We start from the raw sequence: 9,742 nt of genomic DNA on the forward strand, positions 1-9,742 counted from the left end.
TGCGCTCGGAACGGGCTCGTCTGGTGCAAAGCTGTCAGAGCCCTGTGAGGGCAGAGCCCTGTGCCCAGGGCTGAGCCCAGCAGAGCCCTGGCACAGCCCAGAGCTGCCTCAGCATCCGCAGAGCCCGGCTGCAAGGAGAGAAACCAGAACCCGCCTGTCAGCTGAAGGCTCCTGTCCCTCTTGTCCCGACCCCGCAGTGCCCAGGCCGTGCTGGCTGTGCCCAGAGCTGGGCACAAACCTCCCAGTCACTGCTGCCCCTGGCAGCAGAGCAGGACTGCAGCACGTGTGCCCAGCCTGCAGCCACCATGGCACACCCAGCCCCTCAGCAGCTGCCCAGAGCCAAAAAGCAGCTTGGCAGCCTACTGAAGACTTTGTGGCATCCACCCCAGTAAAAGGGGGAGCCTTTGGTGCCTGGCCAGGCTGTGCCATGCCCAGATCTGGCAGCTTCCCCCTGGCTGTGAACTCACTTGCAAACGGGGTGCAGAGTGTGTCTCTGAGAAAGGTGCCAGAATCAAAGTCCATCATCTTCAGCTGGCCAGGTTGAGGAAGAGATTGTTGTCCTTGAGGTTGTCCTTGGTGTCTCCAGCAGCAGCCCCACCTGGTACAGCTTCTCCAGGGACTCCTTCTCTTGTCCTGGGGGCCAGACCAGGCTGTCAGTGTTCTGCCCAGGGCCCCAGCCCTTGGTGGACCAAATAAGCAAAACTAGGTGGGAAGGTGGCCACCAGTGCTTGCCACGCCAGGTCTCCAGCTCAGCTCCAGCCCAAGAGCTGTGTGTTCCCTTCTGATGACCCCTGCTCAGAGGTAAAGGCAGGCTGGTTTGGACTGCCACTGATTCCCAAGAGATGTGTGGAGCTGTTACTTGCCAGGCCTCTGGATGCAACTGTGCAACGTGCATCTCTCCCATCTTCTAGGGCAGACGAACGCCCTGCAGCCAAGGATGGTGGAAAAGGTCTTGTAAGGATGGCCTGTCCAAGGGTTGCATGGACAAACACCTCTTAATAATATCTTGGCACTCTGAAGAGAGAAAGCAGAAATCGCCAGTCAGTTGGAGAAGTTGCCCACCCCCCCCATTCTCATGCCCAGGCCATGCTGGGTGTGCCCAGAGCTGTGCCTAAACTTCCCCATAGATTCTCTGTTTGGAGACGAGCAGGAGAGCAGGACCTGTGCCACCCCTTCAGCAGCTGCCACAGCAGGATGCTCATGAGCCCGCTGCTGTCTCCCAGCACTGGTATTCCCTCCCAGAGATGCCCAGAGATGAGGATCCATCCACCTTGAGAGAGCCGCCGTGGGAACAAGATTCGTCCCCAGATCGTCTCCTGGCCCCTCCTGAATGGGTGCTTCCCTGTGACCAGGTGGTACAGCAGGAGGCCCAGGGACCAGATCGTTGCTGCCTCGCCGTGGTAGCGTTGGTGGTAGATCCACTCCGGGGGGCTGTAGGACAGAGTTCCTATGGAATACAGATGGAGCTCATCAGGGGGATGCTGCTGCTCCCAGAGCCTGGCCCCAGCATCCCTGGGCATGCAAAGACTGCCCCAGTGGCACGTGGTGTGACCCGGTGCCCTCTCGCCAGCACGTGTGACTCGTGTACAAACTTGGGGCTGGGAAAGAAGCCACTGGTGCTGGAAGAGGGCAGCAGAAGCCCTGGGAAGGCCTAACCATGACACACAAAAGAAAAACCCACCCAGTGGTGAAAAAAAACCCACTCTATTCCCTGCTGGCCCTCAAAAATGTTAATAAGCCAATGTAAATGAGGGGAGAAGAGCAGTTCAAGCCCTTCCTCGCCTGGACAGCAAACCAGCTGGGGCACGGGGTCAGACTCCCCCTCCCTGCTACCCCCACAGGGGTTTTTGTTGCCCTACTTGCCCCAGCTCCAGCCCCAGCCCAGGGGCCCCTCACGCCCCCACCCAAATCAACTTGTCTCAAGCATTAATCCCATCCCAGCTGCAACAGGGGGAAGTCCGAGGGCTACACCCAGGCTTGGGCCATGAGATGCCTAGGAGCATCCCTTGGGAGGGCTCACCTGCAAACTGGGTGTAGGCTGCGTCTTGGAGGAAGGTGCCACATCCAAAGTCGATCAATTTCAGCTGCCTGGTGGCCAGGTCGAGCAGGATGTTCTCGGGCTTGATGTCCCTGTGCAGGACCCCGCAGCTGGTGCAGTGCCGCACGGCGTCCAGCACCTGGCGGAACAGTCCCCGCGCCTCCTCTTCCGGCAGGAACCTCCGCTCGGCCAGCACAGCCGAGAGGTCCTGGCACCGCTCAGGACGCTCCAGCACCAACAAGAAGCTGTTGGGCAGCTCAACCCACTCCAGGAGCTGAATGACACCAGCACACCCAGACGACACCTTGTCCAGCAGCACAATCTCCAGGGGCGCACGGGCGCCGTCGGGCTGCGCGAGGAGCACGATGCCGTCAGCGGGGCTGAGGCCGTGCCAGGGCTCTGGGGCTCCTCAGCCAGCCCGGGATGCTCTGCACCCCCCCGCTCACCCCACGCCCGCTCTCCCTGCAGGGCTCCCGGCGGCTCCCACCCTGCCGAGCCCCGGCTCCTCGCCGCCCGGCACGCCCCGGCTTCTGCCGCTGGCCCCATTCACTCACCAGCTCGCCCCAGTGCTGGATGCGATCCCGTGGCACGCATTTGATGGCGACCTGCGAGCAAGAAGCGGCAGCCGGCTCAGCTTACCGCCCGCTCCGCCGCGCCCTGGAGTCCTCCTCTACCTCCTCTTTCTCCTCCTCCACCCTCGTCCACCATCCTCCGCCCGCCGCCGGCCCCGCCACTCACCGGGGCACCGTCCGCGAGATGCGTCCCCGAGAAGACGCTGCCGAAGCCGCCTCTGCCGAGCAGTGAACCCATCCGGTACCGCTCCTGCAGGGCCTCCTGCGCCTCCCCTGCGGGCGACACGCAGCCATCAGCGCTCGGCCCGGGGCCACACACGGCCCCCGAGCGCTCCCCGAGCGCCCCGGGCCGGGCATCCCCACCCGCCCCGGGCCCCGGCGGCTCGGGGCCAGCGGCCGCGCTGCCGAGCGGGTGAACTCGGGCCGGGGACGCCGCCGCGGAGGTGGCGGGAGGGGCCGTGCCACGTGTGTCCTTCGCGGGTCCCGGGAGGAGCCGGGACCGGGATCGGGATCGGGACCGGGACCGGGACCGGGACCGGGATCGGGATCGGGATCGGGGCCAGGGCCGGGGCCGGGGCCGGGGCCGGGGCCGGGGCCGGGGCCGGGGCCGGGGCCGGGCTCGGGCCAGGCGGAGCCAAAGGGAGACGATGCTGCCGCAGCTCCAGGCAATGATGCCCGCCCAGCAGCGCCACCTCCAGTACAGCCAGAGCTGGGCGGAGGCGGGACTGCGACGGGATGGGCGGGGATGGGGCCGGGGGCGGGGACGGCGACGGGGCAGGGGCAGCCCCACCCGGGGCCGGGGGCGGGCTGGGAACATGTCCCGGAAGGGGAAGAGGGGGAGAAGGGAAGAGAGGCAGAGGGTCGGGGAACGGGACACCGGGGAAGAGGGTGCGGGAATGCGGGACAGGGAGAGGAGGAACAAGAGATCCAGAGGATCTGTAGACTCGCTGCTTCTACTGCCACTGTTGCTGCTGCCGCTGCTGCTCTCGCAACTGAACCCCCGGGGCCGTTTGTCCGTGTGTTCGTTTGTCCGCGTGTCCGTTCCACGCTCGCCCCACTCGCCCCATGGCCGAGCCCCGCGCGCCCCGGGGGCAGCCCCTGAAACTGTCCCGGAACGAGAACTTTGCCCTGTTGAGCCAAGCCCCGAGTCCTGACTCCCGCACGGTGACACGGGAATCCCCTGGGTCCCTGCTGTGCATCGGTCCTGCTGAGGCTCAGACACTCTCGGGGCGCATTCCCTGGCTGGAGGATTCCTGCCCGAGCCAAGCACTGCACTTATGTCTCCAGCATTGCTTTCCAGCAAAACCAGGGTAAGGCAAACTGTTTGTAGCTTATGATATTTTAGAGTGTCTAAGACTCACAAGTCATTGATCTTAGAGGTGAGATCCATTTGGACTTAATGGCATGGAGAAGCAGTGCAACACTAAAACACTAGAAAAGGGGAGCATAGAAATAAACACATGAAAACATCTCGGATTGTTTCTTTCCATTTTCATTTCACTTCTGGAAAGCTGTTTCAGTTTTCCAAGAATCTTCTCCACAGTCCTGTCTGCTCTTTTCAAGAGCCTTTCGTGGAGAATGAGGTCGAGCTTCTGTCACAGGCTGTGCCACCAATGCAGCTTCTCTTGGCTTTCCACACTGTGTGTGCAGCACGAGTCCTGCAGCAAAGCAGGGCAAATGTTTGGAGAACTTGACAACTTATCCTTTCTTTGCCTTGTGGTCTGGGCAGTTGTGCCATTGGTAAGGTTTTCATTGTGATTATTCCAAGCTTGGAAAACAGGAGGTGGTACCAGGAATTGTTAGGGAATGCAACCCTGACTGAACTCAGAGAAAGAATCTCCAGAGCTTCCAGCTGGAAGTGGAGAGTTGTGTGATAATCATTCCTGCGTCTCCATGGACACCTGCAGAGTAACCTAGACTGTGAAAATGGGCTGACAGCTGTAGTTTGTTTCTGTGTTCAGTTTAGATCATTCTACATCTCTTGCACTGGTATAAATCAAGAGCACGATCTGTTCATGACAAGCACTAGACCAAGCTGGACCGCCCAGAGTAGACAACAAAAAGAATCTAAAAAAGGGGAAATGCAGCTGAACTTTGTGGACTTGGTGAAGATTGTCTGCAAGAAGGGTAGTTTTTTCTAATAATTTCTAGTCCATTCCTTATGCTTTTATCCTTCTGAGAAGGCCATTTGCATCCCAGATTCCTCATCAAAGGAGAACCCTGAGCTTGTGGAACTGTGTGTCTCTGCTCCTCTCAAGGACACTCAGAGTGAGACAGGAAGCAATTTTGAAGCAGTTTTATTAAAGCAAAACCAGTTATTAAGTAGAGATTGATATCATTCACCCAAACAAAAAACTTTGGCTCAGCCTGGAGCAGTGTCCTTGAGGGGTGTCCCCAGCCCAGGGAGGAAGGCCCACACCCCCCAAGGAGGGGAATGTCAGGACACGCTGCTGTTACAATCTGGGATGGGGCTTTTCCAGCCTGGGGTGCTGCCCTGTCACTCAGATGTGCCCAGGCCGTGCCAGCTGAGCAGCTCTGCTGAAGTTCTCAGTGGTGGCACTTGGTTGTTCCTTTCTCTGGGGATTTTCCCAGCTCTGCCACAGCTTCAGCTCCCTCTCAGGATGTTGAACTTTGGGATGGAGGAGTCAGGCTGGTTTCAGCATTATTCACCCCAAAAGCAGCATGACCCCCTCCTTCATTTCCCACCGGGGGCTTTGCAAACAGAGCCTTGTTGAAGCTGTTAGAGCCCATTGCAGGCAGAGCCTCCTGCCCCAGCAGGAACTGCCTTTCCTGGGCCATGGCCAGGCCAGGTCCTGCTGCAGGAAAAGCCCCAGGCAGCCCCAACACAGGGAAGGGCTCGGGGACAAGTGCAGAGTGCCGTGGTGGGAGCTGTGCCAGGGAGAGCCTGAGACAGCAAAGGCACCTTGGCAGCAGCAGCTGCTTCCAGGGCATGGCCAGAAGCCTCCCCTGGCAAGCTGGTCTGGTGGCCACCAGTGCAGAGCTGCTGCCTCAGGTCATTTCTGGCTGGGCTCTGCAAAGCCACTTGTGCTCCAGGAACCTGCCTGGGAAGCAATTGGCCCCGGCATCCTGGGGACAAGATATTAATGACAAAACTGTTCATCCCTGCAGAGACAGGACAGGCACAGAGGATGGGGAGAGCCAGGGCCAGGGACATGGCTGCAATGGTGATGGCTGTGAGGTCACTGCCCCTGCAGCAGCCTGACTGGCCCTCAGCAGACATTCTGGTCAGAAGTGTTGTGAGGTCACCCAGCACATCAGAGAGCCCACACAACAGGAATTCCATCCTTGGGGAGGGCAGGGGTTTCACCATGTCAGCTTGCACAAAGCTCCTGCTCCTGGAGCATTTCTGGCATGGGGCATCCACTTCTCTATGGTAGGACCCACAGCTGGTCTGTGGGTTAGAGAGGGTTAATGAATGAGGTTTGTATTCTCTGACCAAGGCTATTGGCATGGAAGAAGAAAAGAAGGAAAAAGAAGATAACCAGGGAAAAAAACCTTGCAGCTGGGGACAGTATTTTTAGAAAGGTCATGGGAAGAATAGAAGTGAAGATTTTTCTGCCAATGATTTTTATGTTGATTTATTGTAGCAATGAAGAAACTGTAAACTGTGCAGAGGGTATAAAAGACAGCATGCTATTGTAATAAACAGATTGTGCTACCTAAAGTGTTGAGTGTCTATGTGTGTCACACCCACCTATGCAGCAACACTTCTCTGGAAAAGCAGTTGCAGTTTTGTGCCACTGTCATTGTAAAATATTTCCTCCTTCTAACAAATGTAAATACACCCTGATTCAGTTTAAAGATATGGACCCTTGTTTTGTCACTGAAAGATTTGGGAGAAAATCAAAGTCCATTTTTCTTAGACTTTGACCACTATGTTTCCATTTTCAAAGACCTTGGAGAGGACTCAAAAATCTTCCCAGACTGGGTTTGGAGGCCTCATCACATCAGCATCAGGCAGAGTCTGAGGGGCCTGGGCTCAGTGGAGACTGAGGACAGAACAGAAAGAGCCCTGTATAAGCAACTGAAACATTTATTACGTACTAGTCAGCATAACTTACCTAAACATGAGCTAAAGAATCTCTTAGAGTGGACCGTACTTCATTTTCCTAATGCAGACAGTTCTTTGCTCTTTACCAAAGATTTCTGGGAGACAGTCGGGATAAAATTGTTTAATCAAATTTCTCGCCGAGATATGGCTGCAGCAGAGCTAGTCCTGGCTTGTCGGGCTCTCCTGGAGCTCTTTACCGCCACAGCCGGGCTGGCTCTGCCCGCCGCGCCTTCCGCGGCCAAATCCACCCCTGCCGCAAGCCATGTGCGCCCAGCCCCCCCCAAACCCCGCAGCATCCCCTCCCCCAGCCTCTGCCGCCGCGTCTGCACCCCACGTGGCCCCGGGTCCTGCCTGCCCAGCCCGTCCCGCTCCCCCAGACCCCATGCTACCCCCCGCCGCTCCCGGGGCTTCCGCCATGCCGCCCGGCTCCCCCGCTCCACCGGCTCCCCATCCCATCCACGTGAACCGAGCCGCGATGTCCGCCCCCAATCTCCCCGCGTGCGCCCCCGCGCTGCCCGTTACCGGTCCTGCTCAGCCCCGCCCCCGCCTCTGCCGTGACCCCGCCCCTTGGACCCGCCCTCGCGTCCATCACTGCCGTGGCCCCGCCCTTTAGCCCCGCCCCTGCACACCTCCCTGCTCCCGTCATTGCCTCCACCCCGCCCCCGCTGCTGACGTCACGCCGACCCCGCCCCTTCCTCGGGAAGCCTCGCAGCCCCTCCCCCAAGGCGCGGCGCTGCCGCCATCCCGCGCGTTTTCCAACCGGCGTTGCTATCCCAACCAGCAGCGGCGAGCCCCGTGCCCAGCCGCGAGGCGGGGGGGGGCTCATCCCGAATCCCCCCCGCTGCCCGTGCCCCCCCCTCCGCTCATGCCCCCGCCGGAACCTTTTCTGGCGATGCCTCGGCTCGGCTCCCCAGCCCGCACGTCCTGGCTCAGCCCCGGCCAGCAGCGCTCCCCGGGGAGCTCCCGTCCCCGACCCGCCCTCCCGTCCAGAGCGCGGCTGCAGCCGCGTCGCCGGCCCGCCCGCCTTCTCTCGCCCCACCACCCGAGCCGTCGCTGCTCAGCTGCTGTCCGGTGCCGGCGCTGCCGTCGCGGTGCCCCGTCCCCGACCCTCCCGAGCAGCCCGCGTTCCCCGCGCCGCTGCCCATCGCCGCCGCGGTCCCGGATCCGGCCGTGCCGCCTTCACCGCAGCCCCCGCCTCCGGCCCGCCGCGCTCCAGCCACGCTCTCGCCTACAGCACCGCAACCCAACCCGGGACCAGAATTCTCCAGTTCAGCCTTATTATCACACCCTGGAACACTCGCTATAAAAGACAGAGGGGGGAGGTGATGCCACAGCACCCCCGTTAATAATGGAAAAACAAGGAACTATTTTACACCCGCAAATGCTTTGCCGTTTGTGCAAAAGGCATCTCCGCTTTACACCGAGACACTGTATTCTAAAAATCCGCCAGACATAAACCTCCCGAAATATTATGACAATTTCCTTTCCACTGACTGGCAGGAAATCAGACGCGATATCTGCAAAGACGAAAGCCTTAATATGTTAGCAATGCCGGTCATATTTAATGCACAGCCCGGGGGTCCCAGAAGATGGTCCCCCATCCCATCACATGAAATTAAAAAATTAAGAAAAGCTTTGAGGGACAATGGCATCTCATCCCCCTATTTCAAACAGCTGTTAAAGAGCACGTTAGACGGACATACACTTATACCCAGTGATTGTAAGAATCTGGCTACAGTAATGCTTACTGACTCACAGTATCTACTGTGGGAACTGAAATGGAAACGTATGCTCACAGAGACACTAGCAGCATACAGAGACAGACCAGATATAGAACTACGTGCCGTGACCTTAACCAAACTGACTGGTGATCATCCCAATGACAGGAACGAGGAGCAAATGAATTTACCTAGAACAGCCCTAGAGGACATTAAAAAAATGGCACGCAGAGCTTTCTTACAGATTCAACCTGCAGGAGTCTTTGAAAAAGCGTGTAACCTCATAACCCAGGAACAATCTGAAACATTTACCACATTTGTGGATAGAGTAATACAGGCAGCTGAGAGACAGTGCTCTGATGACATAGCCCATCCAATAAGGGTACGAGACACTGTTGAAAATAATGCCAATTCAGACTGCAAAAAAGTTATTAAAGCAATAGCAAAGGAAAAGCCAACAGTGCCTGAAATGATAGATGCCTGCAACAAAATAGGAAGTTTACAGCAGGTGGCATCTATTCAAGCAAACGAACTTGGTAAAACCCTGGGAGAACAACTTGAAAGAGTTCCCACAGCTCAGACATCACAAACTGCTGCATTAGCAGCACAAGCAGAAGCACGTGATCAGAAACTCACAGAAATACTGGCTGCTCTGCACCTGAATTCTCAACAAAACAATACCAGTATGACTGTGATGCCTACTGCTGTCACATCAGGACCCTGTTATTTCTGCAAAAAACCAGGTCATATAATGAAGAACTGCTCAGAAGTTAGAAGAATGATACAGACATCGGGTCGCTGCTCCAACTGTAAAAAAGGACGTCATATCTCCTGGCAGTGCCGAGCCAAACCTGATGTAAGCAAGAAAAATATTTCAAAAAACTCGAAGACGAGCGCGGAGCGCCACCGCGTGGTGAAACAAGTTATGGCACCACAGAACCCCGAGGGAGGATTTGTAAATACTCCAGCCCAGACGCCAATTCTTCCATCACCAGCAGAACCCCAGGTTATGCCACAGGCTTACTGCCCCCAGGGTTCTGGTGCACTTTGGCTGCCTCCAAGCCAATAACATTTTTAAAGGACAGTAATTATACCTATATCCCTACAGGAATTACTGGGACTTTTCAATAGAGGCAGGACTTTTTGGTTATTGGCAAAGAGATGAATGGTATTCTGGGACTACTTGTTTTGCCTTGTGTATTTTCTGTCAACTGCTATGAAAAACTACGAGTGTTAGCTAATGCCTGTTATCCTGCCTTGCATATTCCACCTTAGGCCCCTATAGCTAATGCTATAGCACTGTTTATGGTGACCACAGAGCATATGCCACCTTGTGATCCCT

At 57.3% G+C, this 9,742-nt stretch overlaps 1 long non-coding RNA gene across 1 annotated transcript; it reads right to left on the bottom strand.

Moving 5' to 3' along the window:
* Window positions 1–1,290: 1,290 nt before the first annotated feature.
* LOC306815872 lies at window positions 1,291–2,722 on the bottom strand. Its single transcript, XR_013777506.1, has 3 exons — window positions 2,593–2,722; window positions 2,021–2,387; window positions 1,291–1,447 (listed from the first exon to the last, which is right to left on the bottom strand). It is a non-coding gene; the product is annotated as an uncharacterized lncRNA (long non-coding RNA).
* Window positions 2,723–9,742: the final 7,020 nt, after the last annotated feature.

This window comes from Erithacus rubecula, assembly GCF_903797595.1.
Source record: "Erithacus rubecula genome assembly, contig: scaffold_264_arrow_ctg1, whole genome shotgun sequence".
Taxonomy (NCBI): domain Eukaryota; kingdom Metazoa; phylum Chordata; class Aves; order Passeriformes; family Muscicapidae; genus Erithacus; species Erithacus rubecula.